Source organism: Anabrus simplex, chromosome 3 (genome assembly GCF_040414725.1).
Source record: "Anabrus simplex isolate iqAnaSimp1 chromosome 3, ASM4041472v1, whole genome shotgun sequence".
NCBI lineage: Eukaryota > Metazoa > Arthropoda > Insecta > Orthoptera > Tettigoniidae > Anabrus > Anabrus simplex.
The window spans coordinates 409833096-409850944 of NC_090267.1; the positions used below are offsets into that span (position 1 = coordinate 409833096).

Here is a 17849-nt window from a genome sequence, read left to right on the forward strand (position 1 = left end):
TACTCATTTTTGGTGTAGGCTGAGTGAACCCCAGGGCCATATGCACCTCCGGAAGTGGAAATCTCGTTTCTTGAATTTTACGACTTCCTGACGGGGATTCGAACCCACGTCCTTCCGGGCGAACCGAGCACGCCTTTACCGCCTCGGCCAGGCAGCCCCCAATTCAAGAAGACAGACTGGGGCAAATATTAATTTATAGAACTAGGAACAAGGAACTGGAATAAATTATCATGGGAAATGTTCGATAAATTTCCAATTCGTAGAACATATTTAAGAAAAAGATAGGTAAACAATTGATAGGGAATCTGCCACCCGGGTGACAGCCCTAAATGCAGATCATTGATGAATAAATGACACGGTACGACCCATTTTGTGAAAAGGCGTTGCGATGTACCCATATCATCTTCACCTTTCTTCTGTAACATCACATTTCTAAATCTTTTCTATAAAGCAAAGATTTGCATGAAAGATACTTCTGTCGCTGGGGCTGTACCTTAATTAAGGCCACGGCCGCTTCCTTCCATCTCCTAGCCCTTTCCCGTCCCATCGTCGCCATAAGACCTATCTGTGTCGGTGCGACGTAAAGCAACTAGAAAAAAAAAAAAAAAAAAAAAAAAAGATACTTCTGTCTCCATTTTCAAACCAAAACTGGAACTTTAAGCGATATCTAGTTAAACATCGACTGGATATTGTTTATGCAATGGAAGATCGTGCTCGATTTAGACGTTGTTTAGGTAGACATTGTCTAAGTCTTAAAACTAGTCATCGTTTCTGCAATCGGCCCTGTATATTTTCTTCAACATGTGCCGTGCAAGGTGAGAGGTATTCCGCAGAATGTGTGTCCTAATACACGGCACAAACACATTACGCAATGACTACACAGGAAAGTCAGTTTGTATTAGGTAAATAATGGTACTTTCGCAATCCTGTGTTCCCACCGCGATACAGCCTTCAGCCCACCCACGTGAGAAGTGGGCGCCACATCCTCTTATATGGACGGAGCAGTGAAAGTGCTAACTCAGGTCTGTTATTGCTTACTTGTGACAGATCTCGCTCGATTCTTCGTAGAAGAGGGACGAATACACGATTTAGTAGGGGTTGAACTCTGGATGGACTAGATTAAAACTTATGGTTATTATTTAGCCTCTTTATACGAACAAACCTTAGTGGCTCAATCCGATCGCAAGATAATGAGTTCGATTTCGGCTGAGAGCGGTTGCATTTAGGGATGTTGTAAAATGTGTATTAAACTGTCATCGATAGATTATGATTAAACCCCTTGGTGCAACAGCCCCGAATGACCATGGCCTACCAAACGACTGCTGCTCAGCCCGAAGGCCTGCAGCTTACAAGGTGTCATGTGGTCAGCACGACGAATCCTCTCGGCCGTTATTCATGCTTTCTAGACCGGGGCTGTTATCTCAGCGTCAATAATTCCTCAGTTGAAATCACTCTGTTTTGTACAAAGATGCATAATGGGTCACTTAGAACTAGGCGCATATATGTTAAAACACGTTTCATGCACAAATGCATCGGTAATCTCCTTGATTGTCCTAATTCAATCCAATTGCTACCAATTCATGTTCCTTCCCGGAACACCCAATAGGCTGTCATCCTTCACTTACCCAGTTGCAGAACTGAATCAAACAAGAACTCTTGTTTTATGCAGGTCCTAATATCCCTGAATGAAATTGGGGATGTTGGATGTATTTCTCTCGTCAGCTAGTGAAATTCGTAGACATCTTATCGACGCCTCATAGACAGATAGTTTATTTGGTAACTGAAAGTTATATTTCCTTCTTTTATCTATCGGTCATTTCAAATGCATAAATAAACACTTTTCTGTTTTCATGTTTTCTTCCGTATGTGTTTCTAAAGTACAGTATTCATATATTGTATCTTGCTTTATTATTATTATTAGTTGCTCTTGTTGTTAGTATTGTTATTATTTGAATTTACTATATCATCTGTAATTGGAGAAGTAATGACACTGTTGATGATAAATAATCAAATCAAATCAAATCAAATCAAATCAAATCAAATCAAATCAAATCAAATCAAATCAAATCAAATCAAATCAAATCAAATCAAATCAAATCAAATCAAATCAAATCAAATCAAATCAAATCAAATCAAATCAAATCAAATCAAATCAAATCAAATCAAATCAAATCAAATCGAATCAAATCAAATCGAATCAAATCAAATCAAATCGAATCAAATCAAATCAAATCAAATCAAATCTCCAAACATATCGGTACACAACCTCCACAGCAACAACAATAACAACCATATAACGTGCATGGACGAGAGAAGTGTCACCGCCAACTGCTCTAAAATTAAACCCTATCTTGCTGTATATATAAATCTTACCTGACTACATCAACAGTTAAATTGCACAGTACTCAACTTTCAAATTTTAATGACACGAGTTCTTATAACATACCAATACAAAGTATATCAGCCATAGAACATTCTCGATATTCACCTAATACAACTTAATCAACACAAGAACTACAAGAGGATTGAAGAATGAATGCAACGCAACATGAACTCAAATTTTAATAGACGTTTTTTAAAATATACTATGCTTTAATGTGTTTAATGTGCTAAATTTTTTAGTGTCTTATGATGTGGCATATATATTTTAATGTGTTTATGTACTCATGTCCATGCTCAATCAATAGGTTTTCGTTTATTCTAACCATCACCACTTTTAATCAGAGATATTTTAACGCAACATACTGCAATATATTTTACTTCCATTTTTCATTAGACATCTGGATGCTCTAACGTAACACCTTTATAATTTTGTCTAATGACTGTAAATTTGTGTGCTAGCTGATGATGGCCAAGATAGGCCGAAACCGGTACTAGTGCAATAATTCATTCACAATAAATGTATTGATCGGTGGAACACTTTTCTTGTCTATTACATTGATGTCGAGTCTCCCCCAGAATCCGAACGAGACTCGTGCGCCGTGGCGTTCACGACGAGGGATTTATCCGAAGATTTACCCCCTGGGGTATGTTTCTTGAAATGTTGTCCCATCATGCTTTTTGATTTGACTTTGCTTTGGACGGGTACCCATCCTTTTGCAACTAGGGTTGTTGGCCCTAGAGGTTGCCTCAAGATGTTTTCTGGCTTCTGGTCATTTACCAGTCTTCGCCGTAACCCTGGCAAGAGCTGTGACTGGGGGCAGAGCCAGCGAGCTTCCCCAATTCCAATGGGACGCGCCCGATGGAGGTAACCGGTAAATCCCCACACGGGATTATTATTATTATTATTATTATTATTATTATTATTATTATTATTATTATTATTTCGAGGAGTCTGCGGGGCCCATTAAAGGCATTGTAGACCCTAACGTTACACCCCTCTGTATTATATAGAGAAGAAAATGTCAGGCGTTAACATTCAATACTCATGCGAAATAATATCATAGCTTACAGACAGTACAAGGAAGAGAAAAAGCAGATGATCTTCTCTCCCTTTTGTCAGCAGTATCCACAGCATAGTGTGAGGAGTGTTCGGCTCAAAGAACGAAATTATGGCCGCCATTAAAAGTGCTCTCTTACTGATACACGCAGCAGACTTTACGTTTATTAATCTTACGGGTCCCACACTCCAACATCTTGATCCACTAACATAATTATGTGGCGAAATGGTTGTTACCTGGAAAATGTTGATCAGATCCCCAGCTACCTACCAAAAAAAAAAAAAGGGACAGTACCTCTTTACCCCTGTAAGTCCATGTGGAAAATGCTGAAATGTTCCGTGACTGCCGGCAGTCACAGTTCCAACCAAAGCCTTGGGGAAATGTAACCTCCGCATTAAGTCACAGGGATTCTTTTGAAAATTTTCATTCTATATTTGTCACAATTTCGGATCCTTGGTTGAATAGTCAGCGTCGAGACCTTCACTTTAGACATTTTCGGATTTGATTGCCGGCCGGATGAGGAATTGTAATCGTGCCTGGTTAATTCCTCTGACTCGGTAACTGGGTGTTTGTGTTTGTACCAACACTCTCCTCTTCATATACACACAACACTATACACTACCAACCACTACAGAAACGCACAATTGCGAAGTCTTCCCTCCTCACAGGGCTGGCGTTAGCAAGGGCCAAGTCCACATGTCCGACACAGTTCGCATCCGCGATTCCGCTAAGATTGGGAAAAGCGGCAGGTTCGATCCTGGCTCAGTCCGATGGTATTTGAAGATGCTCAAATACGTCAGCCTCGTGTCGGTAGATTTATTGGCACGTAAAAAACTCCCGCGGGACTAAATTTCGGCACCTCGGCGTCGCCGGAAACCGTAAAAGTAGTTAGTAGGATGCAAAGCAAATAACGTAAGTCATTGATTCAAAATGCGTTTTAGAATTTACTGCTATTCATATGTTATTTTCAGACTTTTCGTTTGTCGTAAATTTGCATGTCCCTGTTGTTATTTGTCACTGACTGATCGGCCTTGAAATTCCACTTCAGGTACGGAGGCTCATGATGTCATCTGAGAGGGCGGGTCGTAGGACTTCCTGACACCAATATAATGTCATAGAATACAGGGCGTATAGAAGTCGGTGATGGCAAAATACTTCTGAATGACTCATCCTTAAAAGGAACACAATTAAGCTATTGTAAAATTGTGAAATAATATATCCGTACGACTAATATCATCGCTGAAAGCCACACGTGTCAAGGTCTACTGTGCGGCGGCTTTCTGCTTCTAGGTATCAGACTAGAGGCTCGGCCGGGCGACAGCTCCAGCTGACCGATTATATAAATGCAGCTTTTTTTTTTTTTACACGTTTGATCATTATAGCAGCAAGGTAATCACTGGCGTTTTGGAAGGGAGAGTGCGATCAGTGGTTGAGAGTATATTGGATGAAAACCAGTGTGGTTTCAGACCACAAAGGAGCTGTCAAGATGAGAATTTTAGTAATTTAAAAATGCAACGATAGGAATAGGCAGTTATGTTTACGTTTTATAGATCTAGAGAAGGGATATGTCAGAGTACCGAGAGAAAAGATGTTCCCCGTATTGGGGAATTATGAGATTAAGGGTTGATTATGTGCCATCTATGTGGACAATTGGGCTGCAGTGAGAATTGTTGGTAGAGTGAGCTCGTGGTTCGAGGTTCTTAGAGGGGTTGGACAAGGTTGTAATCTTTCCACCTTTGTTGTTCATAGTTTACATTGATAGTCTACTGAAAGATATATAGTGGCAGGGAGGGATTCAGTTTGGTGGAGATGTAGTAAGGAGTTTGGCCTATGCCGACAATTTGGTCTTATTGGTAGATTGGGCTAAAAGCCTGCAGTCTAATATCTTGGAACTTGAAAATATGTGGAATGAATATAATAATAATAATAATAATAATAATAATAATAATAATAATAATAATAATAATAATAATAATAATAATAATAATAATAATAATAATAATGGCGTAAGAGCCTGGACTCCTACAGGCGACCTGTATGTCTATGAGGATGGGACCCTACCTGAGATGATTTCTAATGTTATAATGGCGTGTGGCCTGCGAAGAGGCCTGGTGCGGGTCTTTCGAGTTGACCCCGTATAGGCGACCTGCGTGTCTATGAGGATGGGGCCCTACCTATGATGAATTCTAATGATGAAGACGGCACACACACCCAGCCCCCGAGCCATCGGAATTAACCAATTAAGGTTAAAATCCCATACCCGGCCGGGAATCGAACCCGGGGCCCGCTGGGCCAAAGGCCAGCACGCTAACCATTTAGCCATGGAGCCAGACATTTCTAATGTTAAAGACATCACAAGCACCCAGCCCCCGACTCAGTCGAATTAACCAATTAAGGTTAAAATCCCCGAAGCGGCTAGGAATCAAACCCGGGACCCCCTGGACCAAACGCCAGTATGCTAACCATTTCACCATGGAGTCGGACCTCTCATAGCTGACATTGCGTTTGTCGGATTCTTAAAACTATCATTACTACTCCTACAAGTGAAAGGCGTAATGAACAAGCTTTCAGACTCAAAGAAAGGTCTTCTCTAATTCAACTTCATTATAGAGTTGCTATTGCTAATAAGTAGGGGCTGCCTGGCCGAGGCGGTAAAGGCGTGCTCGGTTCGCCCGGAAGGACGTGGGTTCGAATCCCCGTTAGGAAGTCGTAAAAATTTTCACTTCCGGAGGTGCACATGGCCCTGAGGTTCACTACGCCTGGGGGCAAAGGCGGCGGGGTGTAGAGCTAACCACTCTACCACTCTACCCCATCAGGTACCTATGCTACGAATAGTGGAAGCCTTTATCTTCCACCCCTCCAAGGGCCTTCATGGCCTGTATGGAGATGACTTTGATTGATTGCTAATGAGTAAGGCCTGGATTCTTGTAATTATGGTGGTTCTCCTATGGTTAAATATATCAACTTACAAACAGTGAGTGACCACCGGGCGTAAGAGCCTGGATTCCTACAGGCGACCTGTATGTCTATGAGGATGGGACCCTACCTGAGATGATTTCTAATGTTATAATGGCGTGTGGCCTCCGAAGAGATGTTTTTTTAGCGAATCCTTAATAAAGGTGATGTCATTTAGATAAGTTAAAGACAATCCGAGGCTTTTTCATATGGCAGATGCCAGTTGCAGAGGACTCCTACTTCCAAACAGTAGTCCTTTAAATAACACACCAGTGATCAGGGAGGTACGATAGACAGGGTTCGAATAATAAGGTAATTGCTTTTTTATTAACGTTATTAACGTTATTGGTTTTTGCGTCCCAATGACTGCTTTTGACGGTTTTCGGAGACGCCGACGTGCCGGAATGTTGTCCCTCAGGAGTTCTTTTACGTACCAGTAAATCTACTGACACGAGGCTGACGAATTTCAGCGCCTTCAAATAGCCCCGGAATGAGCCAGGATCATACCTGCCAAATTGGGGTCTGAAGGCCGGCGCCTCAACCGTCAGAACCACTCATTCCGGCTAGACAGGGTTCGTAAATGGACTTCTTCTCCTGGCTGATTTCAGATGCCTGATGTTCATCCCTTTCAAGCCAGTCTTTATCAAACCAGTGAGGCTGCTGGGAATGATAAAGAATATCAGAAAACAAGTATTTCAGTTTAAAATAAAATAATTTAATAGTTAATAGTTGAAATAATGGTTTAGAAACACCAAACTAATGCAGCTTTGTCAACAATCGTGTATTTTATCATTTAGAATTATAATTGTTTCAAAAGTGAAATTTCACATAATTTTGTTAGTTCTTCTGGTGTGCCACAGGGGTCCAATCTTGGGCCTCTTCTATTTCTTATTATGGTTAATGATTTGCTAGGAATGAGTCGTTCCTCTGATTGTTTGTTGTTTTCTGACGACGACGTAAAGTTATATAAGACCACGCATCAATGCAGTGACGTGAATGATTTGCAACAGGATATTAATAATATTATATCATGGTGTGATAGCAATAAATTAGTCCTAAATGTTAAGAATTATAAAGTTATGGTATTTACCAGGAAAAAGGAATGTATAAATCTGACATATTATATTGGCGAAACAACACTTGAAATTGTAACGTCTATTAATTATTTAGGAATTATTTTCGACAGCAAATTAACTTTTAATAGCCACATTGAAAAAGTAATGAGTCTATCTAACAAGATGCTTGGTTTTATTATTATATATTTAAAATTATTTATTCAACAGGAAGTAATTTTTAAGTTGTATATAAGTTTAGTATGAAGCATGTTAGAATATTCATCGGTAATCTGGGACCCCCGTTATAAGGACCAAACACTTCACATTGAAACTGTACAAAATACATTTTTAAGTTATTTGTATTTGTATTTTATCCATTTGACATTTCAATCCAGTATTTAAGAAATTTGTTCAATGTAATGTCTTTGAAAAGCAGGAGAACATTAATTTCGTTACAGATATTGAGGAAAATTTTGAATGGAAAAATTGACTGTCAAGAATTACTTAACTTCATCCCATTTCACGTACCACAAGTTCAATCACGACAGCAAGTACCATTTCACATCCCAAGATCTAGAAGCGTTCATCATTCTAATTCACCACTAGTTAAAACATTATCGGTTTATAATTCAATTAGTGCACAAGTTGATTTATTTGCTGGCGCTAGGTTGTCCAATAAGCAAATAAAAGCTACTTTACTAAACCATAATCGTTATTAAATTACTTTTTGCTGGAATGCTAGGTACTCAGAAGTTTTGTTTTTTGCTTCTGTTCTTTTTTCTAACTAGTTCAGTCATTTCCCATATGTCATGAAGGAATGTAATTAGGCACAGCCTGTGTATCTTCGTACTATCAAATAAATACATATTTTAGTAAGTTACATACCTAGGCAATAATTTACCATTAAAATGTTTATTTCAGTCTTTTTTATTTATTTTATTTTTCAGAAACTAATCAAATAATTGGGGATATTTTGTTCATATACACTTTTATGCACATACTTCTCCCTACTAATATGTCTCCCTTCTGTACTGTTTTAGGTCATGGTCTTCCGCATTCACCCCAAGACCTTCTTCACCTGTTCCATTCATCTCTTTTTCGGTTCCCCACGCTTCCTCTTTCCTTGAACGTTGATTTCTTCCCATAGGCTTGCTTTACGTCTCTCCTCATCGCGTATTCAAAGTTCATCAACCCAGGCTCCAGTGTTACTAACGCACGTAGTCATTTCAGATTCCTTTCTGACCACTCCACACATCAACATAAGCGATTCACGTGTCTGCTACTTCCATCATCCATCCTGCTGATATTTTCTTTCAGAGTCACTGTTTTAGAAGAGGCTGGCTTGCCTACTGTGCTGTAGACTTATTTATTTTGATTGGCACCTTCTTATCTCACAGACTCCAGTCACATTCCTCCAGTTCTTCCAGCCAGCTTAAATCCTGCACTTCACATTATTCTCAATGTCTCCATCGTCTTTTACAAGTGAACTCAAATACAGTACCTAAAAAGCTACTTTCTTCATGGCATCTCCATAGGCGTGGGGACCGAGGGGATAGGGGGGATGGGTGTGCAAAGTTTCGGTCCGTCAGTTCGCCACTGCTAACCAGGGGGAGAGAGCGACCATGCGTTCCACATCACATATACTTCCTCACCCCATACTTCTGACTTAATTATAAAGATAACAGAGAGCTAGTATTTCATTTACACTCTCGTCTACTTCTACATCCTTGTAGGAAGACACTGCAATGTGTGCTGTTATAGGAGTAGTATAATTTTCTTTCTATACGTAGATCTGCTCAAATGAAATGTAATCTTTCAGGTTCTCTTTTGTTATTTGGAATCGAACCCGTGATCATCGGTCGGACACCACCACTGGTTTACCGAGAAAGCTAATAAACCAGTGAACAACGTGTAAGACCGCTTGTAACGCTGTAAAATTCCACATGTTCATTTGATAATAATAATAATAATAATAATAATAATAATAATAATAATAATAATAATAATAATAATAATAATGTGGTGCGTAGCCTCTGAAAAGGCTTGGTGGTGACCCAATGAAGATGTCATAAACACCTAGTTCCGAAGTGAGGGGAATTAAGCGTACGAGGAGATTTATTCCGAGAATTGAACCGGGTCGATCGGACCAAAGGCAAACATTCTACCCATTTAGCCATAAAGAAAGACTTTAATTTGTTAAACCCGCAGCTACCATTGCCACTGATCAGGTGTTGAGTTTTGGCAGTGACAGAAGCCAGGGCAGTAAGATTCGAAACAGCATCGACAGCACAGTTAGTTACCCCAGTGGCTCAAAACACGTACGGCTTGACTTTCACTAAACCAACGATCGAAAAGCTGTAACCTAAGTCTAGTGGTAGCCCACGTCTTGATCGCAGCATACGCCACTGCTTATTACGTGCTTCATTTTCGAACAAAGAAATGAATATGACAATTTTAAACCTTATAAACAATAAATCCGCTTCTGTGGCGTAGTGGTTAGTGTGATTAGCTGCCACCCCTGGAGGCTCGGGTTCGAATCCCGGCTCTGCCATGAAATTTGAAAAGTGGTACTGAACCCTTGGGCCACTATGAAGGGTAGGGTTCAGTAATTCTAATCTATCTACTTGAATGAAAGGTCTGTTTAAAAGATTCCTATTTATTCATGAAATTCTGAAGCATTCTGATTTGTCAACGGTATCATTGAAATTAATCGTGTCCACTGGTCACCACAATCATTTTTATTACATAGAAGGTCAGAACACTGGTGTGAGCCTTTGACGTAACTGCCTGATGGGCATTCTTACTAGAAACCATTGTCTCATTTTTTATTAAAGAAAGGAAAGTCTGGAAATCCTTAAATTCGGCTTCCATGTGAGACTACATATACCATCATAATGATTCGTGATGGTCCAGCCCTCGAAACACGAACTCTGGACTCTGGTTATAACTAAGGCAGTCCAATCGGTGTGTGCCACATAGTGGTTGTACGGCATGGACCCTTAATTGAATCGATGTGACCTGCGACTATGTTATGGACTGACATCTAAACTTCTAATCTACTTTAAAGTCATAGTGGATGATGACCGCAAGGAAAATGATGCTACAGTGGCATATGGCCTTAATCTAAATCACTGAGGTTGATGACCCCATGACTATCCAAGTTTCTAAGCTGAAGGCTAAACACAATTAAGTTACATCGGTTTCCACTTTACTAATCCCAGTACATTTAATGCTCAATCAATCAAAGTCAAATAATACAACAACAACGCTCACAATAATTTGTTGCAGTAAAATCCATTACCTTCGGATATGTCCCCTTAAGCGCTACGTTAATATTTGAACTTTCCCAGAAAAATAAACTGAGATTTCCAGAATGCATCTTCAAGTTATTCACTTGGTTTAAAGTTATTTCACAAATACGGTTTCCACTGAATTTAATAACTTAATAAATTTAAATGGTTTAATGAATCTTAATTAACAACAAATTCTATCTCCGCGGACGAATGGTTTCTTTCACCAGTCCCTACTCGAATTCTGACTTCGATCATGTTTATCGTCTTTTAGAATCGTGCAGCTGGAAGAAAATTTACATAATTGATTTCCAGTATTATATCTTGTTTCATGACATCACACTTTAAATTTAATCTAATACTAGCAATTATTAATACTTGGATAACCCTAATAATTAAGTACAAAACAAATCTGCATACATAACTCGTCGTAAAATGTAAGCCCATGACTGTATCATATCCCATCATGACATTTCCTAAAGCTTTGTACACCCCTCAAAAATAAATCAATCATCTCTACCGCCACTCTATAGTTTGGACAACCCTTGAATTGTTAACTTCGCTCATTATACCTTAACATCGTGGTTTCAAATATACATTACGATCTCAATTAAACAAATTAGTAATATATAATAACCTACACGTTATTCCCGGATGAAAATTCAACTAGTTCTCGCAAATTTAATGATCTCCGTTCTAAAGAATGCAATCTCATTTTCAACATGTAACAGGCAGCACACTCCCGTTATCCTCGAGCGATGAACTCCCGATCAGCTGGCGGTATCGGACCCTTCACAACTCTCGCTCTCAGCTTTGATATGAAACACCTGTCCTATGTCATGCGTAACTGGTCTACAAGAATGAAATCTTCGACTTTGCAAATAGAAAAAATACGATATTCCTGACCAAACAGATATGCACATAGATGCACTTTAAAATGTCATTCAATAATTGTACACGTCACAAATTAACACACGTGGATTCTCTCACCTTTCCATCCCAAACGTTATACAAATATCTTCCTCGGGCTCACATAAAATCCCGGCATCATTACAGGCTTCCAATCACCTGATTCGCAAATCCTATCTCAACTCATACGACAAAATCTAACCTCTTGCCTTCAACTCGACGACTCTCACTGACAAAAAGAAATTGAATAATAATACCTAGAATCCACGAAGCATAAATTACGCACAATACTTTAATAATGAACAGCTTCTCATAACATGACCTCGTATTATTTTTTAAAATGGATTTTCACAAAAATGACTAAAAACTTGACTGTTATATATTGTCAATCAGACACAGTTTAAACGGACATAGAATGGCATTCCCCTTGTGACCAATATTCACTTATCTACATCACTCAACACCACAGCGCATTCACACCCGATTGAAACTGGGTAACCACGGATATCTTGCACCAATTCCACTTATCGAACAGAATTTTTTACATCAAATAAGACATCTTAACTTGACATCACAAAATAGAGGCAATAGATTCACGGAAATGACGATCTACTATGGACGTGATATCACTTCGTAACCCTCATTAATAACTTTTTACAACATGTTACACGGCACTTAAAAAATTTATCCAACCAGAAAATAACACAAATGACCTTTCGTCATATTTCTGACATTCATGAAACATATGGGTGACCAACTGCGTCATATATACCCATTACAAATACTGGGACCTTTCCCATCATCCCCCATAGCTCATAGGACCATTTGAACGACATAAATGTGACCCTGTCGGGTCATGAACACATGGGACCTTGCTCCATGGAAGGCGACAGTCAAGGGACCTTTTCGGCCTAGTGACAATGCCGGAATTTCATATAATTAATCCACTCACGTGAGACGAAAAATGCCCTTCACGGCACAGCGAGGTCACCGCTACTCTCCCTTTCCTAAGATCTGAACCCAGGCCTCTCGAGGGCGCAGTGCGTTCGTGGCGATAAAAATACATCTTACAACTAACTTAAAGGCATACAATGAACGGAAGAGGTTATGGATGCTAAATTTCGACTAAGATAGGCACAGATAACTTTCTATATCAATTTACTTGGCGCTCGTTGAAACATATACACTATTTCTACAACCTTGTTAGATTAAAATTTAACAAGTACTAAACACTCGTTAAGCAACGGAAAGTCCGTGCTGCCATTCACATCAGCGTTCTGATCCACATTCCAAAAAGTCTCTATGTGGATTACAAATGTTCGCTGTTGAAATTTGATTATTCAAGAAATCATACCTTTATAGATCAACAACTTGAGTGTTACCTCCCTCTCCATTTTAATCTGTCCAGGAGGATGACATTTCTTATTAACAATTCACATTCCTACATTGGTTTTTGTAGTCTATCGATCCGCTGAATTTAACTGTTGAGTACGACAGATGAAATCATAATAACCCTCACATATTTACAGTTATAAGCTTTTACCCTCCAAATGCAAGTATTCCACGGGATTAAACCCCACATTACATACTTTAAAAATTCATTTTACACTGAAAAATGTCGTCTTAGAGTGGCCGCCTAACTTAAATTTACCGCAACAGAATATAGATAAAAATAAATCAAATGGAAAAATAATGAGCAACTGCTCCCGTAATTCAATACAATTCCACAAATATTACACATGAATCCGATTAAGGTGGTCATGAATCTCTCATTTACTGAACTAAACTATACACATAATCATGATCGAAACTCGTCATTTACAGCAATCATCAATGGACTTTCACGAAGTCTAGCTTCAAATAGAACACTAATTAACTAAACACATCTTCACACCCTGAAAAAGAATCACATATTATACACATACACAAGAAAACAATGGCTGTATTTTGTTCCATAAAATCCGCTACTTGTGTGACTTGCCGTTCTCATTGTGCTCCAGAGATTCGAACCAGAGACGTGTGGCCGTCTCCATCAGGGACGCTGAAATCAAGCCCTAGCTATCGTATCAAGTGATGTAGCAGTCAAATGTTTCTACATTGCTTTGGTCCCGGCTTGTGGCGGGTGTGGTAATTACGTAAAATATTCTGCCTTTATTTTCACAGAAGAACGCAACGTTTGAAAGAACCCAATTCCTTGGCCGGACGGCTCGCTCAGCTGGCTTTTCTCACAAGGAATATCGCCACCCTGGGGTTGTAAATCTCGGCTCGCGACCGCTCCCCTTCCACACTGAGGCAGTAGACCATTCGACACACTCATTATAGGAGATCAATGGGTCAATAAATTCTCACAATTCTACTGATGCATTGTATTCATGCTCAAATCAGCTCGTATGTTCTTCATGTCCAAGGATTATCTCTCAAATTAAGCCGCTATATCATGTCAAAATTCCCTCAACTTTCCGGAGGTCTGGAGTTCAGCAAACGCTCTCATTACCGTAAGATTCATCACACTTCCACCAGCACACAACCAAATAACAATGTTCTCTAATTCTCTGACCAATGAGGCGAGAGTGTGTACCTGACATCAATTAACAATGTGCTCAAATATATCGGCATCTAATATCCGATCAAATTAATACAAGTAATGATAATAATATAAAAATAAAATATTAAAAATTACCAAACAATAAATAGGCCTTAACATATGGAGCCTAATTAGTGTATGGGAGGGCGGATATTCGAACCTCAACACAGAACTCTTCACACAACATCCATATGCAGCCCAAATCTTACTCTAACATGCAACTCAATCTACTGATTGATATTTTATAAGAAAGTGCTGCAGCTATCCCACACTTATATATATTCAGGCACTTGGCGAGGATCCTTTCATCCGACAATCCTAAGTCTTTTATTCACTCACTCAGATGAAGTCTGCATCATTAACATGCCGAAATTCATATTTATCTTACCCCCTTTCCTTGACAGCACTCGCAAACACAAATAAAATAACATGCTCATGTAGTAACTAAAAGGGGTCCCCAAATTACACACATCTCCTAGTTCCTTTCCTTCCCCTATTCTCTCAAGTTAGATAGACTGAAAAGGGACTCATCTGACCACTCTAAGCGAACTAGCCCATCAATTTAATATTATAATTATCTTAACCCTATCTGTACATTGTTTTATATTTACAAGGGGGGAATACTAGCATTGGAAAAGCATAGCTCAGTACTCAACAGTTTGGTGCATCCCGCATTGTCCGGGCCTCCAGGGACCCGCCGATGGCTCATACTTCATGGCGCTGGCTCGTGCAGTCCTGGGTTCTACATGTCGCTCGACGGCTCTTGAGTAATCCATAGTACTGGTATTGGAATGACTGGAAAATATATTTCACACAGATTTTACACAATTTCTTCCTCACACGCCACTGTCAAAACTTCCCTTCTCCTTTTTCTGACACATGAAAGTTCCGTGTGGACAATTCTAACGGATGAATCAGCTAGTCTACTTCACTTTGATAAGCTAAGACGGACATTCACGGTACTCTCACTGCAATAGTTCATCACCTCAGATTGCTGTGACGTTAGCTAACTGTATTTATTATGATATCCTGTCTAGTCCGTCTGTTTCTGCATTTCTATCACTTCCCCGTCATTCAGTGCTATAATTTTGTCCTGATTTTTGTTCATAATCTAACGTGGATTTTGATAGTACTTTTTCACACGTTTACTTTTAAAAACAAAGGATTCAAAATATTAAAATCAGATGCCTCGAACTTGGTCCCTCTCACTGCTACGGGAAATTACTTCGAAATTAGCGTTCTCCGTCCGGAGTTTGATACTACATAGTGTAATAATTACACAGTTATAATGTACGACGTAATTTCGCGTAATTACTGGCTGCTTCGCGGCCGATATGTCATGCACACAGCACTATCGTCCCATTACTTTCTCCATCGGCACTGCACAAGGGAAATTATATGAGTTACACTCCCGTTTTTGTTCACTTTTTACAATATAAAGGAACGGCAATTCCGCTCACTAACCGGCTGTCGTTTCACCCCGGAGACTGCTTCTGGACTACCTCGCCACCCTCGGAAGTGCGTGCATATATGCTCAGACTCGGAGTGGGGGTGGTTCCAGGGACCTCGTCCCCACCCTAATTTTGAAATATCCTGAATCATAAGGTTTGTGAAGATCAGCTACGTGCCGGATTGTGTGGCCCGGTGATCGCAAGTACTCAATGTTATGCGGAACCCAACACGATCAGTGGTTTTGTTGTAATTTATCTGTATAAATCGGAGTGGGGGAGGGAACCCCCATTGGCATATGGTTTCCCCGTGAGGACGCCAAGCCACTTACGTAATCTCATTTAGACGCACTTTCATAGACGACATTCTTTTACCTCGGTTTATTATTTTGCTATTCATCCAATATTCTTCTAATTGCTATGGCATGTGCTTCCTGGCTAAATTAAACGTTATTAGGCCGAAAACACCTCTGAAATCACCCCCTCACGTTGGCTCTACTGTGAGTTGGCAGTTGTTTTCAAGGCGGAGTCATCAAAAACTGTATTCTTCTTCGCCTTGTTTCTTGACGCGCGCTCAGTTCGGGGGTTTTCTGAGCCATCAACTGCGTGCTCTAGGCGCCGCTCTGGCGAGAAGGATTGCACAACACGATGCCACCGCTAGCATCCTCACAAAAGAAGCTACAAGCCTACTTCTTTCCCAAATATATAAATCGAAATCAATATTCACTGTGACGATACGGTCACAATACATATAAGTGTGGTATCATAAAACAGAACAAAAAGCGTTGAGATGGCATACCACCTACCTTAACTGCACGTCAACTTCCATTTTTGGCTCACCAGTAACCCTGAGATTTTTATTTAGCCATTTTAGTACTTCTGGCTTCACATTTGGTTTTATTCATGTTTTCCTGGAAAATAAAGCATAAAAAAGAAATGTCCTTCACTCGGTGTCTTCGCTGATCGCACTCGACTGATTGTATTTGTTACCCGCACACGAATTACTTTGTTTACAACACAATATTTACAACTTCACAAATACTACTTCGTTATCTTGACCGTCTGTTTATCAGATTACTTTTGCAATGAACTACTATCTCCACTTGGAATCAAGACCCCGGTCACATCGGCCAAAATCTGTTTGCTGGACTTAGTCTACTTCTTGACGATCGATTTACTGAACAGTTCAACCCTCTCTCCTGAGTTTCAATGATACAAATGCAAGGGTTTCAAGATGGCGTCCCCTCTTATTTTATAGATTCTATCCCCTCTCTTCAGGCAATGTTCCTTGCCGCCAAGAAAATTTGCGTAATTTTTCCGACTTAATGGAACTGTATTTTAAAAAGGTTTTGCTGTAACCAAGTACTTGCTAACTTGCTAGCGACAGTGTTCACGAACATTTAAAATTATTCCTTACCAAATTAACTGGTTAAATGACCTCATTTGATAGGCACTATTTTCTGACGACTTGGCGTGTGTAAAATAGACACGCGCGTCTTTCCTGACGTATTCACGGAATTGGCTTAGCAGCCTCAAATCTGTCTTACTAAAGACCAATTGTCTTATAGATAAATACAGGACCCTCATTATACTGCGTTCACTACTAATTATTTTATTTAAATATACTTATTTAACCAAATCTTTCTTCTGTATCCATCCACCTTTGACACGTGCGGATGAAGTCACATCTCATAGCGTGGGAAAGAAAGCAGCCATTTTCCTGCCTCGTGTCGCCTCTGCGATATAAAAAATATGTTTGAGCTTCTCATTACAATTGACATGGGGCCTCATGTGGCAACTTTAAGTTTTTAAATCCTTAGGGCACAAAGGTCATGGGTTCAGTACGAGGGGCTGGAACGGGGTCCACTCAGCCTCGGGAAGTCAGCTGAGTAGAGGGGGTTCGATTCCCACCTCAGCCATCCTCCAAGTTGTTTTCCGTGGTTTCCCACTTCTCCTCTAGGCAAATGTCGGGATGGTACCTAACTTAAGGTCTCGGTCGCTTCTTTCCCTTTACCTTGTCTATCCCTTCCAATCTTCCCATCCCCTACAAAGTCCCTGTTCAACACAGCAGGTGAGGCTACCTGGGCGAGGTACTGGCCATTCTCCCCAGTTGTATCCCCCGACCCAATGTCTCACATTCCAGGATACTGCCCTTGAGGCGTTAGAAG

General features: G+C 39.9%; 1 protein-coding gene across 1 annotated transcript in view; it reads right to left on the minus strand.

Annotated features, from left to right (window-relative positions):
* Positions 1-17849, minus strand: part of LOC136867383 (uncharacterized) — an 86143-nt gene that overhangs the window by 51963 nt on the left and 16331 nt on the right. The window lies entirely within an intron of this gene.